General features: G+C 50.0%; 1 pseudogene across 1 annotated transcript in view; it reads left to right on the top strand.

Annotated features, from left to right (window-relative positions):
* Positions 1 to 2,718: 2,718 nt before the first annotated feature.
* The window catches only part of LOC311428070 (olfactory receptor 14C36-like), a 30,850-nt pseudogene continuing 10,174 nt past the window's right edge, over positions 2,719 to 23,394 (top strand). The window contains exons 1-2 of the transcript in view: positions 2,719 to 3,044; positions 18,469 to 19,037. The product of the transcript in view is annotated as an olfactory receptor 14C36-like (transcript). The remainder of the gene's footprint in view (positions 3,045 to 18,468; positions 19,038 to 23,394) is intronic.

Below are 23,394 nucleotides of genomic sequence, written 5' to 3'. Positions count from 1 at the left end.
GCCTTTTCCAAATCCTGAGCAACGTCTCTCCTATATCTGGCTTTTCCATGGTCTTTGAGAGAGGTCTTATAACAACATCTGCGGCTCCACCAGCACCTCTCTCATCCTTACCACACCACCTCTAAGGCAACCTGAGGAGTGACCGGGAGGATGATGTTTGCTTGGCAAAGGGTTTCATTAAAATCTCTGATGAGGGCTGTCATGGGCTTCACACAGACTGTGATGGCAGTATCATAGAAAAGAGTGACACTTGTGTGGACAGAAGAGCAGGTGGATAAGGCTTTGGGCCTGCCAACACAGGACACACACACACCTGAAAACTGCATGAGAGGGAAGAGGAAGATTGGATCCAAAATGTAGATTATGAAATGAAAGACCATGAGTATCACTGTGGCACTGCAGGACAGCTCCAGCAATGGGGCAAAACAGTACAAGAGGTTTCTATGACACTGGGGCCACAGAACAGTAGCTGGGAGGAGGAGAAGGAATTAGTGTACATGAGAGAAATTGCCCTGGTTCAGGTACAGCTGCCTTCTGGAGTCAGACCTTCCACTTCCCGAGCCTTGCAGACAATGGGGATGGCATACAGCCCAGGGCTGACTGTAGGGCATGGTCCCCAGAAGGAAGCATGGCATCTGCAGGTGTTTGGTGGCAGGCACAAGCACAGTGTTGAGGGTGTTCCACGTCCCAGTCTCCATGCTGGTCATGTGAGAGAGGAAGAAGAGATTTGTGTATCAGTAGAGGATCTTCCATGTGGATTACTGGGAAATATCAACAAGTGATGTCTTAGTGTCCAATTTCCTTCTTGGAAAACCTTTTAGAGTATTCAGTTCCCCCCTCTCTTGTTAGGACACATTCAGAATGGTGAAATGATCCCTGTCAGTCATGGCTGAGGTGTCCTGCCATGCAGTGGGAACAGAATAGGGGTTAAGGGAGGGAAACATTTGTACTCATGTTTGACAACCACAGTCCAACAGCACAAATCACACTTTAAAAAATCAGTCTCTGACATCTACAGAGAGAAGCAGTTGGTGATGCCTTCAGTCTGCTTCAACCACCACACCCCAGCAGAGACCCTGCTGCCTTTGGGAGCTGTCAACCCTGAGGCCTTGGGGACACCTCGAGGGAGCCCAAGGGCACAGAGCAAGCAATGCCATGGTCGGGTGCTGTGCTGCTGAGCTGGGCCAGGCTCTTGGGCACAAGGGGAGCTCCTGGCAAGCGCTGCAGAGAGACAGCTGTGCCCAGGAGCAGCTCCTCTGCACAGCGCAGCAGGGCTGGGGGCTCTGACCGCAGCTGGCAGGCAGACAGGAGAGAAGGAGAGAGGGCTTGGAGGCACTGAGGAGCGCAACAACAGAGGGCAGCGTGTGGCAGGACACATCTGCAGGCTCTTGACACCATGAGGCTCTGGCAGCAGGGCACTGCAGGTGGGGTTGCCAGAGGGGTCTTCTACAGCTGGCACATCCAATGGCTGATAGCATCTGGCAGGGTGGGTCTCTCTGTTTCTCCAGTGAGGAGTTAAAAATGCATTAGAGAATGGCATTTAAAATTGTTTTTTTCAAGAGAAAGACCAGGGCAGGGACTACCTGAAAAGCAAGATGTTTTTTTTCAGTCAGTGTATTCATATTTCTGCAGTGGAGTGGACGAAGGTTTCATGGTAATGAATTTTCAGGGTTGTACAGGAGACTGAGACTCCTGGAGCATAGGAGAAATTGATATGTCAGTGATGAAATTTGTAAAGTACCTTCCCAAACCTCATCTCACGGACTGCACCAACATCATATTGTGGTACTCCCAGGTTTTATCCTCGCTGATTTTTTGGAGCTAGAACCCCCCTGATATCCTCTGTCTTTGAGAGGTGTTTGCAGGCCAAAGCAGAGCAAACAGCATTTGCAATGAGCAGGAGCTGCCTCTTCTGCAGGCAGAGCTGCAGCACAGGAGGGTCTGCTGAGTGTCCGTCTGTCCCTCCCTGGCCTTGCCTCCCCTGGCAGCAGCACGCTGGCATTCCTGCTGGCTTCTCCAGCTGGCCGTGCTGCTGCTGGTCTTGTTCCCAGGCTGTCTGGGGATGGGGGTTTCACATGCCCATGGCGTGAGCCCTCGGTGTGCTTGGGGAAGGGGAGTACAGGGACAGGGTGAGGGGTCTGGAGATGGGCACTTTAAACCTGGATGTCTCTGCTCTCAGCAGTATCCTGGTTTGTTTCAGGCAAACACAGGAGTGCAATTGTCCAGTAGGTCAAAGAGACACCAGCACAGGGCAGTTGACACTAGGACTAACACACAGACTTGATGTGCTCTCTCAAGGACACTGCACTGAAGCCATCACCACGTTGATGACACACAAGGTTTTACTTTGAGTACAGTGGGGCTGCTAGAACAAAGGAGAAAATAAAAATCACTATATGATCTTTACCACTAGCTTGGTGCAGGACTGACTCCCACATTGCCCACAGCAAGTCCCGTGCTCTCAGTGACACCCTCTAGCAGCACCAGCCAGAACTCATAAAAGGGACCTGCCAAAAAACTGAATAGAAATGGAGAATCGTTGGGAGGGATTAAATGAAAAATGGAATGATTTTTCTTCTGAAATGAGAAATGAAGGCATAAAAGAAAAATGGATATATATTATCTTTTATTTTGTAAGATAACTCTGTTAAGATAACTCTGATAAACACTCAGTGTTTTTCTTTTCCTTGGGCAGGACCCCATGCCCAGAACAAGGAAATGCCCAACAGCAGCTCTGTCAGTGAGTTCCTCCTGCTGGCATTCGCAGACACACGCGAGCTGCAGCTCCTGCACTTCGCGCTCTTCCTGGGCATCTACCTGGCTGCCCTCCTGGGCAACGGCCTCATCCTCAGCGCCATAGCCTGCGACCACCGCATGCACACCCCCATGTACTTCTTCCTCCTCAACCTCGCCCTCCTCGACGTGGGATCCATCTCCACCACTCTGCCCAAAGCCATGGCCAATGCCCTCTGGGACACCAGGGCCATCTCCTATCAAGGATGTGCTGCACAGCTCTTTTTCTTTCTCTTCTGCATATCAGCAGAGTATTATAACCTTACTATCATGGCCTACGACCGCTACATTGCCATCTGCAAGCCCCTGCACTACGGGAGCCTCGTGGGCAGCAGAGCTTGTGCCCAGATGGCAGCAGCTGCCTGGGGCAGTGGCTTTCTCAATGCTGTCCTGCTCACGGCCACTACGTTTTCCCTTCCCCTCTGCCACAGCAATGCTGTGGACCAGTTCTTCTGTGAAATCCCCCACATCCTCAAGCTCTCCTGCTCAGAATCCTATCTCAGAGAAGTTTGTGCAGTTCTGTTTAGTATCTTTTTAGCATTTGGTTGTTTCATTTTCATTGTTTTCTCCTATGTGCAGATCTTCAGGGCAGTGCTGAGGATGCCCTCTGAGCAGGGACGACACAAAGCCTTTTCCACATGCCTCCCTCACTTGGCTGTGGTCTCCCTGTTTCTTAGCACTGGCATATTTTCCTACCTGAAGCCCCCCTCCATTTCCTCTCCATCCCTGGACCTGGTCGTCGCACTTCTGTACTCGGTGGTGCCTCCAGCAGTGAACCCCCTCATCTACAGCATGAGGAACCAGGAGCTCAAGGATGCAGTGAGGAAACTGTTTCCATACACGTTTCTTAAGCATCCATGATGCTTTTAGAAGATGTATTCTTAATAATATGCAAATATTTTGATTCACATTATATCATATCATTTCTATCATTGCAAGTGTTATCATAACATTGTCATTAATAAGAATCCCAAGAGAAATCAAAGTGTATTCGGGAAAATGACACAACATTTTTTAAATTATTTTTCTCTGTGAGTATTTTAACAATATTTCATTTTGTTTTTAATAATCTCATTCTTAGCATTCTGAATGTTACTTCTTGTGTTAGGTTTGACCACATCATCTAATGTACATACAGAACCAGGCTTCCTTGGTAGATAAAGACAATAAAGATACCAGTGGAAATTCATTGGTCTCAGTATCCCTCTCTTCCCATCTCCTCTTGACCTGGGGGAGCAGCCCCAGCATCCAGGAGGGGCTCAGGGCCAGGAGCCCAGCTGCCACAGGTAGGAGCAGTGTATTTGGATTAGACCTTGTGTATCTAGGTGACAGTCCTGTTGTCTCTATAGCAGGGCCGGCACAAAGCCTTTTCCACATGCCTCCCTCACCTGGCCATGGTGTCCGTCTTTCTCAGGCCTGTCATGGTTGCCTGCCTGAAGCCCCTTCCATCTCCTCCCCATCCCTGGACCTGGTGGTGGCAGTTCTGTACTCAGTGGTGCCTCCAGCAGAGCACGTCCTCATCTGTACCATAATGATCCAAGAGGTCAAGCATGCCTTGTGGAAATTGATGACTAGATGTGTCTTGGAAGCAAGAAATTTTTGATCTGCTTCTGCACATAGCTTGTAATGCAAATAATTGACAGAATAGCCAGTATAACTGTTTTGTTTTGTTTTGTTTTGTGGTTGTGTTTGTGCATATTATTATTACATTAATTCAGCTAATGAACACCCATTAAAATGATATGGATGTACCTGTTGAATATAGCTCATAGACTCTATGATTGTGAAGCCATGCTCTCTGTGAATTTAACCTTAAGGAAGTTAAGATTTAACTGCCTTATTTGTCTGACATCCTTTCTCTGAGACCAGGCCTGGCACTTCAGGATCAGTGCCCATGTGCAGGGGCGCAGAGGAAAAGAGTCCCATCCCAGCAGCACGGCCAGGGAGCACCAGCGCTTGGGGCATGCAGAGCTGCTCTCTTGCCACTGCCGCCCTGTCCTGCTGAGCCCTGATGGTGGGGTCAGGCCCGGCTGATAATGGAGCTTGGTGCCAGTGCTGCTGTGGGGCTGTGCTGGGACTGCAGGCAGGGACAGGCAGTGGGCACGACAGTGGCACAGCTGGCCTCCACTGCAGCACTTCCCTCCTAAGGGGGGATCTCCTCCAAGGTGGACTGAGCAGAGCTCAAGTGCTCAATCTGGTGTGAGCAGGCAGAGGAGAGCTCTACAGCCCCAGGGCACACAAAAGCCCCAGCAAAGGAGCCTGGGGAGTGATTCCTTGCAACCCTGGGGCAATGGCAGTGACCCCCTGAGCTGGGTCTGTCTCCCAGCCTGCCCAGCATGGCCCTGCAGAGTGCCCCCGTGCCCCGGGCACCACAGCCCCCTTGCTTTGCACAGCAGCACCACCAGCTGGGGCTGGGGCTTCAAGGATGCTTCACATGAGTGTCTTCTAGACTGGCTTGAGGCACACAGCTTCTGGATGTGAGTGTGAACTTCACTGTGCACTAGGAGCTGAGAGACCACCAACAGGCATGGGGCTGGAACATTGCCTGCAAGGTCCCTCTTGCCTTAGCAACTCACAGGACTGGCACGGAACTGGCTCCTGAGTGTCAGAGAGCCTGGGAGCCCAGCAGGTGTGCCATGGGCTTGGTGGATCACAACCAGATCACTTCTACCTGGGCAGGTCCTGGCCAAAAAAGGGGGTGTTTTGTAGGTCTGGTGTTATATGCTCAGTGGTGTATGAGAAGCACTAAGTCCAGCGAATGGCTATTAAATGGCCTGTGAGGTGAGCTCTCTCTGAAGTAGCTGACAGGTCACCCTTGACTCCTGGCTGGGATCTGTGCCTTTAGGCTCACATCTGCCAGTGTCCATGGTAGGGCAGCAGAAGGCACTTGCTGTGCATGTAGTTTCTGAGATTGGCTCTTTCTAAATATCTGGTAGGCTGCATACAGGAAGAGGTCTTGGATAGGGGTTGTCATATCAGAGGTGTCAGCTTTTGCCTGAAGTCATCCTTTAAGAGTGCTTTCAGTTTTCGACACAGAGGGGGCCACTGCCTCCAAGACGCTTGGGGCAAACTGAACCATGCATGAGGGTTTGGAAAAAGATAGCCTGGGTGCACAGAAGCCATTCTGTATCCAAAAGTTGGAGGCAGGAAACAAAATTTTGGGGTGGTACAAGAGCTGCTGGGCACATTGTGCAGGGTTCACCTACAGCCTTTGTGTTCTTTTCCATCCTGACTTAGAGGCCATATCGGTTTCAAAAAAGGTGTAGTCAACAGATGTGAGGCAGATACTCTGAGATCATGAAAGCCATCAGAACACTGCCCGTACAAAGATGACTGAAATGGAGAAGTCAGGAAAAGACTGGCCAGGAGAGATGTGAGATTTGAGGGAGGAAAGAGGAGCTTGGCTAGCAGAAATTAATGATTTCTGTGAGGTTAGAACATTCAGGCAATGTTGATTCTGCTGGAACTGTGACTTAAAACAGTCATGTAAAGCCCTTCCCCTATTTTAACCAGACATTAATTCCCAAACAGAAATGCTACTCCACACCCTGACAGGAATCCACTATTCTTATGCCTGACCTCAAAGTATCCCTTCAAGACAAAACTCAGCCCATAGCCCCTTTCCCTTACCTTTACTCTCTTGCTCACCCTGATCTGACCAGCTTGTGGGCCACAAGAAGGTTGGGAATGCTGTGATGAGCTCAGCTCTGCCTCAGCATCTCCTGCCCCAGAAGCAGGAATGTGACTGTGGCAGGGACTGTGAGGTCACTTCTGTCTCTGTACTTGATAGGACAGCAGCAGCAACGTGTCAAGGAAAGGGACTGGGAGGTCATTTAACTCTGATCTAGCTGACAGGTCATCCTTGGCTTCTCCCTGGGAGCTGCACTTCTGGGCTGACATCTGGCAGTGGCCCTGCTAGGCCAGCACAAGGCACCTGCTTGGCATGCTGACTGGGGGATCTCCTCTGCCTCCAGACCCAGGAGGACCCAGGCAGAAAGAAGGCGAAAACATGGGTTGTCCTGTCCCTTCTGCTTGAGTCCATGACTGCACAGCAGCAGGCACAAGCCTTGGCTGTGTGTAGCCAAGAAGCTGCAAGGCCAGCAGCAGGCCCCTGGCTTGGAAGCTGCTGCTGAGGTGACTTGTGTCTGGTTGGCTGAGAGGCCGCAAGGAACCTGCTGGGTTGGGATGCCTACTTCAGGAGTGGTTTCCTACCAGATAGAGCTTTCTGTTCTAGTAGAAAAAAAACAGAAGAGAAAAAAACTGCCACAAAGTGTTCCATGGTAGGTTGGCACTGGTCACAAGGAGGGAGAAATGTCCCTCAAAGGGTCATGCTGTTGTGCCAGAGGTCACCCTCTGATCAGACCCTGTCTTTGTGTTTCAAGGAACAGCTGGTGAGGGCTGACGAGACATCAGCGAAAGCAAGGGATGAAAGCAAGATGCTGAATTGAGATGGGTGTCTCAAGACTTCAAGAAAATAGGGCAATGTGTGGGACAGCATAGGAAAAGCTACAGAGGAGAAGGCAGAGGGTGCTGGTAAAAAGCGAAGGCCCTAACAGCCGTGAAGGTTTTGTCCCCTTGGCTACAGCTTAGGAGGAGATATGTTATATTCATTGTGATGGAGCCTCATGGATTCCTTACAACTGTGTGCAGCAGCTAAGAGGCTTCACACCACTGTTGTTCTCATGGCATCACACTGCCCACTACTTCCCACAGACCCCAGCAAGAGCCTTGAGACAGATGTAGGGGTGCAGGATCTCCCCTCCCACTTCCAGGGGTCAGGCCTTGGCTCTTCTGCATCACCAAAACCAACCAAGACTTTTCTTAGCACAGTGCTTTGCCTGTCTGTAACCATGGCCTCCAATTATCTGCCTTAACAAGGCCCTGGGGAGGCTTTGTTAGTAACAGCCCTCAGTGGGGCCCATTAATACTCCAAGTCACTTCAGCTTTTCCTTCTGACTTTACTTGCTCTAGCAGTTGCATCGTTCTCCTCTCAGTACCTGAGCTTCATAGACTGAGCACCACAATACACCATCGAACTCTTTAAATGCAGAAATTCCTAACATCTCCTCCATAGTTTTCTTCAAGCTTTCACACCTTGTGCAGCTAATTGCAGAGTTTGCATGACGTAGTTAAGGGAAAAGATTTCACAAAGCACGTAATAAAAATATTTTCTTGATTCAAAGGCTGAATGTTGTTGCATTTCAGTTTGGAGCATCATTCTCATATTGCTTTTCATCCAGCGTGACTTCTTTGGAGACCTCCATAGGGAGGAAAAACACAGTCTAGAGGTCTGACACCTCCACTGCCAGCAGTGGTCTTTGTCCCTGTAAGTGCAGCCCAGCACAGCACATGAAACCCTTTCTAAGACAAGTCAGGGGTTCCTTGGGAAACAATTAAAGTAATAAATAAAATAAAATAAAATAAAATAAAATAAAATAAAATAAAATAAAATAAAATAAAATAAAATAAAATAAAATAAAATTTGATATGACCATTGGGATCTGAGAAATTGTAAATGAATCTTAGTAGACAACTGGACATCCATGGACTATCTTGCGTCATCTGAGGAAAACTGAGGGTGAAAAATAAAGAAAATATACCACTATTGGATGTAGCTGTACCCATGAGCTTGGCCGCTTTTGGGAAATCGTCCCCTTCCAGACACAGAAACCTAAACTGAGTAATGTGAAAAGACCTGCCCAGTCAATAGAGTAGGGCAAAGTCCTATTTCCTGTGCTATAGATGCAGAAGGTAAAAAGAATTGCATTGTGCCTGACACTACTCTGGGACGTGTAACCCTGGTCAGGCAACTTTACCTTAGTGCTGACAAGTCCATCACTATACCACACTCCCAAGCTCTACATCTACACCTTGGCTCTCCAGTCGATGACCCAGCTCATGGATGGCAATCAGGGAGTCTCGGTTAGCGTGACGCTGCCTCAGGTGCTCCAGCATGGTAGCCATTGGCACCTGCTGTTCTTCACCCCTCAGCAAACCCCCAACAGAAGGGTTCTGTGGAAGGCCAAGAAAGGTAGACAACTGTTTCATGTCCTTTGTCTCCAAGGCAGCTCTGCCAAAGCCCTACCAGTGGTGCCCTCTTGAAACGCTGAAGTTCCCTCTCCTGATGCAGTCTAAGCCGAGGATGCACATAGCCTCTAAACTAGTCCCATTGGGGTGTGTGATATATGGAGTAATATTTGTGTCAAGAAGATGGTTGACATAAAGAAGGGGGACATGTGGGGGTGTGGCCATCGAGGTTGGCAAGCCCCATGGTTGATGATACCATCAGACTCTTAAGGATGAGGCCATCAGGAATGTAAAAGTGCTTAGAGGGAACATAGAAGGCTGAGGACCTGTAACCCCGGTCATGGAACTTCACCTCGGTAATGACAAGTCCATCACTAAACCACACTATCAAGCTCTAAATTGACATCATGTCAGATGTTCATGTGTGCAGGCAGACAGTTCAACCTTTGTGTGATTGTGCGCTCTCTAATAAGACAGCAGCATCAGGAGCTGCAGGAAAGTTTGGATAATACAGGAGTAACCAGCTGAATGGAATTGCAGCACAGAGTCACAGAAGGTTAGGCGATGGAAGGATGCCAGGTTCCACCTTTTCTGTGCTTCCTTCTCATGCATGCTGTCAGTTTGTCTGGAGCTGTGTACTAAATGTTATGGGGCTGTACGGGGACGAATATAGAAGGGCCAAAGCCCATCTGGAGCTCAATCCATCCGTTACTGTGAAAGACAATAAAAAATATTTATACAAATACTTCAGATAAAGAAGGATTAAGGAGAATCATCATCCTTTATTGGATGTGAGGGAAACATTGTGACAATAGGAGAGGTAAAGACAGAGGTACTTAATGCCTTCTTTGCCTCAGTTTCTAGTAGGAAGACCAGTTGTTCCCCTGGTACTCATCCCCCTGAGTTGGGGGGTAGGGAAAGAGAGCAGGATGAAGCCTACATCATCTATGAGGAAATGGTTAGAGATCTGCTACTCCACGAAGATATACACACATCTATGGGGCCAGATGGGATCCACCTGTCACTACTGAGGGAGCTGGCAGAATCACTTCCCAAGCAGCTTTCCATCGTTGATCAGCAGTCCTGGCTATTAGGGGAGGTCCCAGTCGATTGGCAACTAGCAAATTTGACAGCCATCTACAAGAAAGGCCAGAAGGACAATTCAGGGAACTGCAGGCCTGTAGGTCTGACCTCAGTGACGGGGAAGTTCATGGAGCAGATTGTCTTGACTACCATCACGGAACAGTTCCAGGACCACCAGGTAATCAGGCCCAGTCAGAAGTTATTTATCAAAGGCAGGTCCTGCTTGACGAATGTGATATCGTTCTATAACAAGGTGATGCACTCAGTAGATGAGGGAAAGGCTGTGGATGTGGTCCACCTGCAATGCAGTAAGGCTTTTGACACCATTTCCCACAACATTCTCCCGAAGAAGCTGGCTGCTCAAGGTTTAGAGCTTCTTTGGATTAAAAACTGGCTGGGTGGCTGGGCCCAAAGAGTCGTGCTGAACGGAGCTAAATCCATTTGGAGGTCAGCCACTAGTGGTGACCCCAAGGGCTCAGTATTGGGGCCAGTTCTCATCTTCATCAGTGATCTAAATGAGGAGATGGAGTGCACCCTCAGTAAGTTTGCAGACAACACCAAGTTAGGCACAAGTATTGGTCTGCTCGAGGGTAAGAGGGCTCTGCAGAGGGACCTGAATAGGCTGGACTCATGGGCCAAGGCCAAATCTATGAAGTTCAACAAGGCTAAGTGCTGGCTCCTGCACTTGGGGCAGCAGAGACTCCGTGATCAGGCAGGTTGTTTTCCCAGGGTGAGGCTCATCCCCTGCACACCAGGTGTGCTGGCCCCTGCAATGTGGAGGATATCCAAAATGTGGATTTCCAAATGTGGGAACCTTGGCTGCATACTTTGTGGTAGTGAGGGCCTGCATTCCCATGTTCCCTTGCAATATTTGAGTGCACACATGCAGAGTGACCAGGGAGGGCAGGAAGCAGATGGCTCTCTACTCTCTCTTCTGGGAGCAATATGGAGTGGCTTTGTAGTGAGACAAAAATGGTGTCCACCTGTTGCACCTGCCGGGCTGAGAAACCCAGACAGGGGGGCCACGACCCATCCTGGCAGATGCCTCTACCCAGACTATCCTCCCAAGGACTGAAATAGCTGCCCAGACCTTCAGCTGAAGGAACTCCAGAATTTGGAAGTCCCCCTAAGGCCTGAAGGCAGAGGTTGTGTTTCGTGGGTGCAATCGTGACCAGATAGACACACTCTCTAAGCAAGTGGCCAGGTTGCAAGAGGAGCTCGGCAGGCTGCGATGCATCCAGGAATCCGAGCGAGAGATCAACGCGTGGTATCACGAGCTGGCATAGACTGAGCGACAGTCTTACAAACTTGCCTTAACTCCTTGCAATGGGGTGGTAAAATGGTTTCCAACCTGAAACCAGCAGAATTGGTGGACTCACAAGAGGAGGAATACCAGACCCTTGTCTCTGCTCAGAGCAGACTGAGGAACCTCCCCCTTGCCTCTGACGTACCCCTACACAACAGTTACAATGCTCTGGCACTCAAACAAGGAGAGGGTGTCAATAACACCAATGGTAATGGTACCAAAGCACCAGAAAGGACAACTGTAAAAAGGTAGACCAGCATACCACTACTTTAAGGACCTGTTAGACAAAACAAACAAACAAACAAACAAACAAAGACTGTGTTGGTGATTGGAGATTCCTCTCTGAGTGGCAGTGATGCACCCATTTTCTGCCCAAACAATCTCTCTTGAGAGGTTTGCTACCTGCCTGGGGCCGGTATTTGTGACATCACAAAGAAGCTACCGAGCTTGTTCAAGCTGGCGGACTATCACCCATTCCTGCTCTTGCACGTAGGGACAACTGAGGCCATGACAAGGAGGCTCAGAAGCATCCAAAGGGACTTTCTGCCCCTTGGAAAGATGCTGAAGGGATCTGGATCACAAGTAGTGTTCTCAATCCTCCCAGTTAGAGACTGGGATCTGAGGAGGAGGCGGTGTATGGATGCACCTGACCAAGTGGGACAATAGTGTTTTGGGCAGCAAGCTGGCCAGACTCATTAGCAGGGCTTTAAACTAGATTTGGTAGGGGAAGGGGATGTACTTGTAAGTGACTCAGAAGAACCCCTGAGTGCCAATAACCTTAACAAATATCAGGGAAACACCTGTGAATCATCCCATAGGAATTAGGAAGGACTCCTCTAAAAAGGTGATGTGGCCCATAGCCCAGCTGATGGGCCTCTGCACCAATGCATGCAGAATGGGAAACAAGCAGGAGGACCTGGAAGCCATGGTGCAATTAGAAAAGGACGATCTACTGACTGATGTCATCTACTTGGATTTCTGTAAGGCCTTGGACACGGTGCCATATGATATACTACTCTCTGAATGGGAAAGATATCGGATTTGAAGGGTGGACTACCTGGTGGAAAAGAAACTGACTTGATGGCCACAACCAGAGAGTAGGGGTAATGGTTCTATGTCTAGGTGGAGGCTGGTGATGGGCGGTGTTGTTCAGGGGTCTGTCCTGGGACCAGAAATGTTTAATATCTTCAACAATGACTTAGTAGGATTGAGTGCACCCTCAGCAAGGTTGCAAATGACCCTAAACGGTGTGATGCAGTTGATAAAATAGAAGGAAGGGATGCCATCCAGAGGGATCTGGACAAGCTTGAGAACTGGACCCACGTGAACTTAATGAGGTTGAACAAGACCAAGTGCAAGTTGTGGCATCCGGGTTGGGGTGGGGGCGATCCTGGACATGAGTACAGACTGAGAGAAGAACACATTGAGAGAAGCCTTGTGGGGAAGGACTTGGGGTACTGGTGGACAAAAGGTTTGATGTGAGCCAGCAGTGAGCGCTTGCAACACAGAAGGCCAACTGCATCGTGGGTTGCATCAAGAGAGGAGTGGCCAGCAGGTGGAGGCAGGTGACTGTCCCCCTCTGCTCTGCCTTTGTGAGGCCTCACCTGGAGTACTGTGTCTAGATTTGGGGCCACCAGCACAAGAAAGACGTGGACCTCTTACAGAGAATCTAGAGGAGAGCTACAAAGATGATCAGAGGACTGGAGCACCTCTCCCATGAAGACAGGCTGAAGGAATTAGGTTTGTTCAGCCTGGAGAAGAGAAGGCTCCAGGGAGACCTCCTTGCATCTTGTCAATATTTACAGGAGTCTTTTTTAAAAAAATGGAGGACTCTTTACTCAGGTAGATAATGACAGGAGGATGTGGGAATGGTCTTAAACTAAAAAGGGGAGATTTAGACTAGACATTAGACATTAGGAGGAAAATCTTCACTGTAAGGGTAGTAAGGTAGTGGAACAGGTTGCCCAGAGAAGTTGTAGATGCTTCATCCCTGGAGGTGTTCAAGGCCAGGCTGGATGGGGCCTTGGCCAACCTGATCTAGTGGGTGGAATCTGGGGGGACTTCAGTTAGATGATTTTTAAGGTCCCTTCCAACCCAAGCCATACTATGATTCTATGATACTAGGATGAAAATTAATTAAATCCAAACCAAAACCAGGACACAAATAGGCTAAGGGCAAGATATCTCTGTGTGTATATCAAAAGACAGGAAAAGTGGTGATAGTTATTAAGTAAGTGTCAGACCTGAATATGACATAGGAACAATGGTATGGAATAAGGGCTGGATATAGTCTGAGTTTTAGATGGGATAGACTTAATTTTTCTTCCTAGTCACTGGTATGGTGCTCTACAGAATCAGCGAATCAGAGAGTAGTTTGGGTATGAAAGGACCTTAAAGATCATAACACTCCAACCCCTCTGCCATGGGCAGACACACCTTCCACTAGACCAGGTTGCTGAAAGCCCCATCCAACCTGGCCTTCAAAACTTCCAGTGAGGGGGGATCCACAACATCTCTGGGCAGCCTGTTGCAGTGCCTCACCACCCTCTGAGTAAAGAACTTCTTTCTAATACCTAATCTAAATCTACCCTCTTTCAGTTTAAAACCATTTTCCCTAGTCCTATCACTACACTATTTGATGAAGAGTCCCTCCCCAGCTTTCTTACAACCCCCATTAAGTATTAGAAGACCACTATAACATCTCACCAGAGCCTTCTTTTCTCCAGGCTGAACAACACCAAATCCCACAGCCTGTCTTCAGAGGAGAGGTGCTCCAGCCCCTTGATCATCCTCGTGGCCCTCCTCTGGATTCGTTCTAATAGACCTGTGTCCTTCTTGTTCTGGGGGCCCTAGAGCTAAACACAATACCTGACGTGTGACCTCACCAGGGCTGAGTACAGAGGCACAATCACTTCCCTACTCCTGCTGACCACACTATTCCTGGTACAAGCCCGCATGCTGTTGGCTCTCCTGGCCACCTGAGCACACTGCTGGCTCATATTCAGCTGACTATTCTGTGATTCTGTGATTCTGTGATTACTCCCAAGACCCTTTCCAATGGGCAGCATTCCACCTGCCATTCCCCAGCATTGCAACAGGTTGTCATGCCCCAAGTGCAGGACCCAGAACTTAGCCTTCGTTGTTCTTCATAGATTTGGCCTTGGCCCATGGGTGCAGCCTATCTAGGACCCTCTGCAGAGTCCTCCTACCGTTGAGCAGACCAACACCCACTCAACTTGGTGTTGTCTGCAAACTTACTGAGGGTGCACTCGATCCCCTTGTCCAGATCATTGATGAAAATATTAAAGGGAACTGGCCCCAGAACTGAGCCCTGCAGGTCACCACTAGAGAACGGCCTCCATCTGCATTTAGCTCCATGTACCACAGTTCTTTGGGCCCATCCATCCAGAGTGTTTTTAATCCAAGGAAACATATACCCGTCCAAGCCTCAAGCAGCCAGTTTCTCTGGGAGAATGCTGTAGGAAACAGTGCCATAATCCTTACTGAGGTCCAGATAAACCACAGCCACAGCCATTACGTCATCCGCTGAGTGCATCACCTTGTCATAGAAGGAGTTCAGATTTGTCAAGTAGATCCTGACTTTGATAAAGCCCTACTGACTGGGCCTGATCACCTTGTAAGTGTAAGTCTTGTAAGTGTTGCATGATGGTACTCAAGATAATCTGCTTCATGAACTTCCTCATCACTGGTCAGACTGACAGGCCAGTAGTTCCCCGACACCTCCTTCCAGCCCTTGTAGACGCACATTATATTTGTCAGTCACCAGTCTACTGGTCCCTCTCCCGATAGCCAGGACTGCTGATCAATGATGGAAAGCAACTTGGGAAGTGATTCTGCCAGCTCCCTTGGTAGTGACAGGTGGATCCCATGTGGTCCCATAGATGTGTGTAAATCTTTGCGCAGTAGCAGGGCTCTATTTCCTCATTCATTATGAAGGCTTCATTCTGCTCCCTGTACCTATCTACCAGCTCAGGAGGCTGAGTATCAGAACAACAGGTCATGTTGCTGAAAACTGAGGCAAAGAGTACATTAAGAGAACGTTATGTACCTCAGCCTTTTCCTCAACTCTTGTGAATATGCTTCCCCCTACATCCCATACAGGATGAAGATTCCCCTAAGTGCTCTTTTTTTTTATTATTATTTTTTTTTTTTTATTTTAATGTATTTACACATAAAAATATGCAGCATATGTCTTTGAAGGTAATAGTCAGATTGAGCTTCAGTTGGGATTTGGCCATTCTGAATTTGTCTCTGCAAAACTTCATGACATTCAGGATTCAATTCTACACAAAATGACTGCATGGATGGAAAGAAGCAAAGAAAAGGTGGAACCTGGCAACTTTCCATCCTCTAACCTTCTCTAAGTTTGTGCTGGAAATCCATTCAACTAGTTACTCCTGTATTATACAAACTGTCCTGCAACTGCTGATGTCATTATCTTGTGAGAGACAGCACAATCAGGGTGAGCCATCTTCCTGAAGACATTAACTGCTGACAGAATGCAGCATTGGTTGGGGGAACCACGAGAAATTCCAGGATTTACCTTCAGAACCCTCCTGACACTTACAGGGAGAAGAGCCTAGTCGTGCAACAAAGGAAGAGGAACCCCACACATCAGAGCAGACTGGGACACTGCTGAGTGAGCAGTGCCCAGGAGGAGGAGGGCCTGGGCACCACAAGGGATGCCATATGAGCAGTGGTGCCTGCTCACCAGGAACCAGGCCAGCTTCCTACAGAGCTGCCTTACGAGGAGCATAGTGACCAAGATGATCCGAGTTATAAAACTCAGCTCAGATCTGGTGTAACACCACACAGACATGTGTCTACAAATAGTCAGTAAAGAGGTACAGATCTGGGAGTCTCTAGGGTATCCTGGTTTGGAGAGGAGCAAGGGCTATGGCAAGACTCAAAGTCTGAAAAGGTCCAATGTCTTTGTATCCATGGCTATGGTTCTTGTGTCTGTCACTGAGGCCAAAGAGGAGAGAGCTGATCGTTAAAACACCAGGGCCTCATTGCCTCCTCACCCCCACCCATGAAGCAGGCAGGAGTCGTACCATTCTCCTGCACTTGGCCATGCACATCCCCATCTCCTACTGCCCCACAAAGAGCCCCGAGTACTGCATGAAAAGAAAGGATCTCCCTTCCCAAGCACTTGAGGTGAAGGCCTGGCCCTTGTGCTTGGTGACACACATCCAGTTTTCCTACACCTCAGTGTCACCTTCACATTGCCTTTGTCTCCTTGTCCTCACTGCCTCCAGGGTTCTGCTCTAACGAGCTCCAAGGGAGGCTGTGTGAGTGCTGGCCCTCAGGGGGACACTGCAGGAAACTTGCCTCTGACTTGGACTTCTGGAGAGCTGTCTTCAATTGTCTCTGAGTGTCTGAGGTTCATGGGCTCATCAGCAAAGCCCCCAGAGGGGTGATTGCAGTGCCTTGGGCTGGTGCTGTGCTGCTGAGCTGGGCTGGGCTCGTGGGACAGAGAGAGCTTGTGGCAAGAGGGCCTTGGTGCAGAGAGACAGCTGTGCCCAGGAGCAGCTCCTCTGCACAGCACAGCAGGAAAGAGACACAGAGGCACAGACACATAGAGAAGAAAAGGAGAGAAGGTCTGAAGGCGGTTGGGAGTGGGAGGATGCTGAGAGCTGCCTGCAGGAGAAACCTGCACAGCCCTTGACAAGGTAAGGGTCTGGCTGCAGGGCCATGCTGCTGCAGGTCCTGGAAGGGTCTCCTGCTGGGTCTTGTTTCTGGGAGGGCAGTGGGCAATGCAGTAGGCTTTGAGAGTCCTGCTGGGTTGCAGTGCAAGGTGAGGAAGTCTGGCAGAAGCCCCTTGGAGTGCCCTAAGGCAGGTGTCCCCGGTCAGCCCAGAACACCCTGCCCTGGCTGGCCATGCCGGGCTCTCTGTCAGCTGCCCCGTAGCTCCTGCAGCCATGGAGGTGCCCCTTGGCAGGGCCCTGTTGGTGGCAGGGTGCTGCAGGGCAGCGCTGAGCACAGCCGCGTGGGATAGGGTCTGCGGGCACGGGCAGGGCGAAAGAAGAGGTGGGCGTAGAGCAGCAGCTCCCGACAGGGACAGCTGCAGGCAGCACAGAGGGGCAGGCGGCCAGAAGGAGCTGTTGCCAGAAACGCCGTGGCAGGGGGGATTCGGGCACCTCGTGGCCATGCCCTGCAGTGCAGACGCCTTCCCCTGGAGCAGCCCCTCCCTGGCCTCCTCTCCCCCTGCAGCCCATGGGATGTGGGGCAGGCATGGCCAGCAGTACAGGCAGAGCCCATACGAGGAGATGCTCTCAAACTCTGGCATGATTTGGCCCTCCTTGATTAGCAGTCATCTACATTTTTTCTCAGGGAAACACCTGAGAGCGATTGTCCTGCAGCTCAGAGGGGTGACAATTGCCTGCTGAGAACTGGTCTGATCGACAGAGCTGCTCTGCTCAGTCTTCACCAAGGGACAGCCCCTTTGGCTCCTGGCACCCACAGGGTTTCTCTGGGAGTGCACAGGAAATGTCAGGGAGATCAACCATCCAATACCTCTCCTAAGTGTTATCGGGATAATTGGAACAAAACAAAGGAAACAAAATCCCTGCAGCTCTGCCTCTGTATTAAGATGAGTTTTTGGCAACAACACTGCACATCTCATGGATCTGACCATTGGACGGAATGTAATTTTCCCCCATGTTTCTGACTCTCTCCAGCTGCACAGCAGGAAGGACTTCTATGGAGCCACAGCAGCCCCTGCTCCCAGTGTTCCTCTCAGCCAACACCAGCCACAGCTCACACAAGAAAGATGCAGAAAGGTTCTTCTGCAAAGAGAGAGGCTCTGTTTGGGGGTGCTCTACGACACACAATAGGTTTTCCTCAGAGAAATGTGTTTTAACATTTTTCTGCATTTTCCTCTTTAACAGAAAACTGTGTTCAATGTCAGAGAATGCCCAACATCAGCTCTGTGAGCGAGTTCCTCCTGCTGGCATTCGCAGACACGCGCAAGCTGCAGCTCCTGCACTTCGCGCTCTTCCTGGGCATCTACCTGGCTGCCCTCCTGGGCAACGGCCTCATCCTCAGCGCCATAGCCTGCCACCACCGCCTCCACACCCCCATGTACTTCTTCCTCCTCAACCTCGCCCTTCTCGACCTGGGCTGCATCTCCACCACTCTGCCCAAAGCCATGGCCAATTCCCTCTGGGACACCAGGGCCATCTCCTATCAAGGGTGTATTGCTCAAGTCTTCTTTTTATTCTTCTTGTTTGGCTCAGAGTATTGCCTCCTCACTGTCATGGCCTACGACCGCTACGTTGCCATCTGCAAGCCCCTGCATTACGGGAGCCTCGTGGGCAGCAGAGCTTGTGCCCAGATGGCAGCAGCTGCCTGGGGCAGTGGCTTTCTCAATGCTGTCCTGCACACAGCCACTACATTTTCCCTGCCCCTCTGCCAAGGCAATGCTGTGGACCAGTTCTTCTGTGAAATCCCCCACATCCTCAAGCTCTCCTGTTCAGATGCCTACCTCAGGGAATTCGGGGCACTTGTGTTTAGTGTTTCTTTATGCTTTGGTTGTTTTGTTTTCATTGTGTTGTCCTATGTGCAGATCTTCAGTGCAGTGCTGAGGATGCCCTCTGAGCAGGGCAGGCACAAAGCCTTTTCCACATGCCTCCCTCACCTGGCTGTCGTCTCCCTGATGGTCAGCACTGCCATATTTGCCTACCTGAAGCCTCCCTCCGTTTCCTCGCCGTCCCTGGACCTGGTCGTTGCACTTCTGTACTCGGTGGTGCCTCCAGCACTGAACCCTCTCATCTACAGCATGAGGAACCAGGAGCTCAAGAATGCAGTGAGGAAACTGATTCCATACATTCTTCTTAGGCATCCATGATGTGTTCAGAAGACGTATTCTTAATAATATGCAAATATTTTGATTCACATTGTATCATATCATTTTTATCGTTACTAGTGTTATCATAACATTGTCATTAATAAGAATCCTAAGAGAAATCAAAGTGTCTTTGGGAAAATGACACAACATTTTTTACTAATCTCTGTTACTAATCTCTGTTAGTATTTTAACAATATTTCATTTTGTCTTTAATAATCTCATTCTTACCATTCTGAATGTTACATCTTTAGTAAGGTTTAACCACATCATCTATTGTACATACAGAACCGGGCTTTCTTGGTAGAGAAAGACAATAAAGAACTCAGCAGAAATTCATTGGTCTCAGTTTCCTTCTCTTCCCATCTTCTGTCGAGCTGCGGGAGCAGCCCCAACATCTAGGAGGGGCTCAGGGCCAAGAGCCCAGCTGCCACGGGTAGGAGCAGTGTATTTGGATTAGACCTTGTGGATCTAGGTGACAGTCCTGTCGTCTCTATAGCAGGGCTGGCAAAAAGCCTTTTCCACGTGCCTCCCTCACCTGGCCATGGTGTCCGACTCCCTCAGGCCTGTCATGGTTGCCTACCTGAAGCCCCCCTCCATCTCCTCCCCATCCCTTGACCTGGTGGAGGCAGTTCTGTACTCAGTGGTGCCTCCAGCAAAGCACGTGCCTCTCCTGCTGAGCGCTGCTGGTGGGGTCAGGCCCGGCTGATAATGGAGCTTGGTGCCAGTGCTGCTGTGGGGCTGTGCTTGGACTGCAGGCAGGGACAGGCAGTGGGCACGGCAGTGGCACAGCTGGCCTCCACTGCAGCACTTCCCTCCTAAGGGGGGATCCCCTCCGAGGTGGACTGAGCAGAGCTCAAGTGCTCAATCTGGTGTGAGCAGGCAGAGGAGAGATCTGCAGCCCCACGGCTCAAAAAAGCCCCAGCAAAGGAGCCTGGCGAGTGATTCCTTGCAGCCCTGGGGCAATGGCAGTGACCCCCTGAGCTGGGTCTGCCTCCCAGCCTGCCCAGCACAGCCCTGCAGAGTGCCCCTGTGCACCAGGCACCACAGCCCCCTCGCTCTGCAGAGCAGCACCTCCAGCTGGTGCTGGGACTGGGGCTGGGGCTTGGAGGGTGCTTCCCCTGAGTGTCTGCTAGGCCAGCTTCAGGCTTCTGGATGTAAGCGTGATCTTCACTGTGCACAAGGAGCTGGGAGACTGCCAACAGGCATGGGGCTGGAACATTGTCTGCAAGGTCCCTCCTGCCCTAGCACCTCACAGGACTGGCACGGAACTGGCTCCTGTGTGTCAGAGAGCCTGGGAGCCCAGCAGGTGTACCATGAGCTTGGAGGATCACAACCAGATCACTTCCACCTGGGCAGGTCCTGACCCAAAATGGGGGTGTTTTGTAGGTGTGGTATTATAAGCTCAGTGGTGTATCAGAAACACTAAGTCCAGCAGGAAGCAAATGGCTGTTAAATGGCCTGTGAGGTGACTGCTTTCTGAAGTAGCTGACAGGTCACCCTTGACTCCTGGCTGGGATCTGTGCCTTTAGGCTCACATCTGCCAGTGTCCATGGTAGGGCAGCAGAAGGCACTTGCTGTGCATGTAGTTTCTGAGATCGGCTCTTTCTAAGTACCTGGTAGGCCCCATAGAGGAAGAAGTCTTGGGTAGGGGTTGTCATGTCAGAGGTGTCAGCTTTTGCCTGAAGTCATCCTTTAGGACTGCTTTCAGTTTTCGACACAGAGAGGGCCACTGCCTCCAAGATGCTTGGGGCAAACTGAACCATGCATGAGGGTTTGGAAGAAGATAGCCCGGGAGCACAGAAGCCATTCCATATCTAAAAGTTGGAGGCAGGAAACAAAATTTTGGGGTGGTACGAGAACTGCTGGGAACATTGTGCAAGGTTCACCTACAGCCTTTGGGATATTTTCCATCCTGACTTGGGTGCCATATCAGTCTCAAGAAAGGAGTAACCAACAGATATGAGACAGATACTCTGAGATCATGAAAACCATCAGAAAGCTGCCCCTAAGAAAATGACTGATATGGGGAAGCCTGGACAGGAGAGATGTGAGATTTGAGGGAGGGAAGAGGTCAACAGAAATTAATGATTTCTGTGAGGTTAGAACGTTCAGGCAATGTTGATTCTGCTGTAACACTGACTTCAAACAGTCATGTAAAGCCTTTCCCTTATTTTAACAAGTGATATTAATCCCCAAACGTCAATGCTACTCTACACCCGGACAGGAATCCACTGTTCTTATGGCTGACCTCAAAGTATCCCTTCAAGCCAAAACACAGCCTGTAGCCCCTTTCCCTTACCTTTACTCTCTTGCTTACCCTGATCTGATCAGCTTGTGGGCCACAAGGAGGAGATGGGTGGGAATGCTCTGAGGAGCTAAGCTCTGCCTCAGCATCTCCTGTCCCAGCAGGAGGAATGTGACTGTGGCAGGGACTGTGAGGTCACTTCTGTCTCTGCAGTTGGTAGGAGAGCAGCAGGAACGTGTCACAGAAAGGGACTGTGAGGTCACTTCTGTCTCTGCAGTTTGTAGGAGAGCAGCAGGAATGTGTCACAGAAAGGGACTGTGAGGTCACTTGTGTCTGGAGGTGTCAGGTCAGCCTTGCCTTCTCCCTGGGATCTCCACTTTTGGGCTGACATCTGGCAGTGGCCCTGCTAGGCCAGCAGAAGGCACCTGCTTGGCATGCTGACAGTTGGCATTGCTTCCTTGCAACACTGTGCAGGGCTGCGGAGGTGTCAAAATGAAGTTCTTCAAATAGCATCACACTGCCCACCATATCCCACAGACCCCAAGACTAGCCCTGAGCCAGACATGGGTGTGCAGGGTCTCCTCTCCCAGTGGCCGTGGTCAGGCCTTGGCCCTTCTGCTTCACTAAAACCAACCAAGATTTTTCTCAGCACAGTGCTTTACCTGTCTGTAACCATGGCCTCCAAATATCTGCCCTAACAAGGCCCTGGGGAGGCTTTGTTAGTAACAGCCCTCAGTGGGGCCCATTAATACTCCAAGTCACTTCAAGTTTTCCTTCTGACTTTAGCTTCTCAAGCAGTTACATCACTCTCCTGTAAATACCTGAGCTGATTACAGGGGGACAATCACTTCCCTGGACCTGCTGGCCACACTGCTTCTTATGCAATCCAGGATGCCGTTGGTCTTCTTGGCCACCTGAGCACTCTGCTGGCTCATATTCAGCCAACTATCAACAAGTACTCCCAGGTCCTTCTCTGCCAGGCAGATTTCCAAGCACTCATCTCCCAGCCTGTAGCTCTGCTTGGGGTTATTGCGGCCCAGGTGAGGAACCCGGCACTAGAACCCCAGAAAACAGAAGAGCAGGGAACAACCTCTTGGCTATGTTCCTGGCAGCATCTTTGGAGAGGCGTCCAGGCTTCTGGGTTTGCCCAGAGCAAGACCCTCCTGTTACTGTTGTGCTTGCAGGGAGGCAGCTGTGACCCAGGGTTGCACAGTGCCTGCTGCTGCCTGCAGTCACAGGGATGCCACTGCAGAGAGAACAGGACTGTCACCAAGGTACATGAGATCTGAAAGCTTGTCGAAATAAAAGAGCACAGGAGAACACACTGGAAGCCAGAAGAGAGCAGCAGTGAAAAGGCCATGTCCTGCTGCTGGCCATGGCCATGGCTCCAGAGAAGCAGCAGCCCCTACCCAAACTCCATGTAGCAGCTGGGCTCTTAGCCCTGAGACCCTCCTGTGTACTGGGGCTCCTCCGCCAGCTCCTGAGTGTATGGGAAGAGATGGCAGCTGATAACAGTGTAGTTCTGATGTGTTGTTTTATTTCCTTTTTTATTGTGTTTCTCTACATAACCTGCTTCTTTCAGTAATTAGATGACTGGGTATGATGACTGAGTAGATGACTGTAAATGAAAAAATAAAAATAAGAAAATCAGGTAGCAGGTTAACGATGACATAAGTTAAATCCGAACAAATAATTTGTAGAAAATATTTATAGAGTAGTAACAAAAATTTTCCTCACAGTTCCTGAAATAATCAGGGAACTCACAGACATTGATTGCAAAGAAACACGTATCCAAAGAGTTTCCTTACTGCAACCTTGAACTCCTGGTTCCTCATGCTGTAAATGATGGGGTTCACTGCTGGAGGCACCACTGAGTACAGAAATGACACCACCAGGTCCAGGGATGGAGAGGAAATGGAGGGGGGCTTCAGGTAGGCAAACACGGCAGTGCTGACAAACAGGGAGACCACGGCCAGGTGAGGGAGGCACGTGGAAAAGGCTTTGTGCCGGCCCTGAGAAGACGGCATCCTCAGCACTGCCCTGAGGATCTGCACATAGGATAACATGATG

Source organism: Aythya ferina, assembly GCF_964211825.1.
Source record: "Aythya ferina genome assembly, contig: HAP1_SCAFFOLD_29, whole genome shotgun sequence".
Classification (NCBI taxonomy): Eukaryota; Metazoa; Chordata; class Aves; order Anseriformes; family Anatidae; genus Aythya; species Aythya ferina.
The sequence above is the reverse complement of the archived record's forward strand: the minus strand, read 5'-3'. Positions and strand labels throughout refer to the sequence as shown.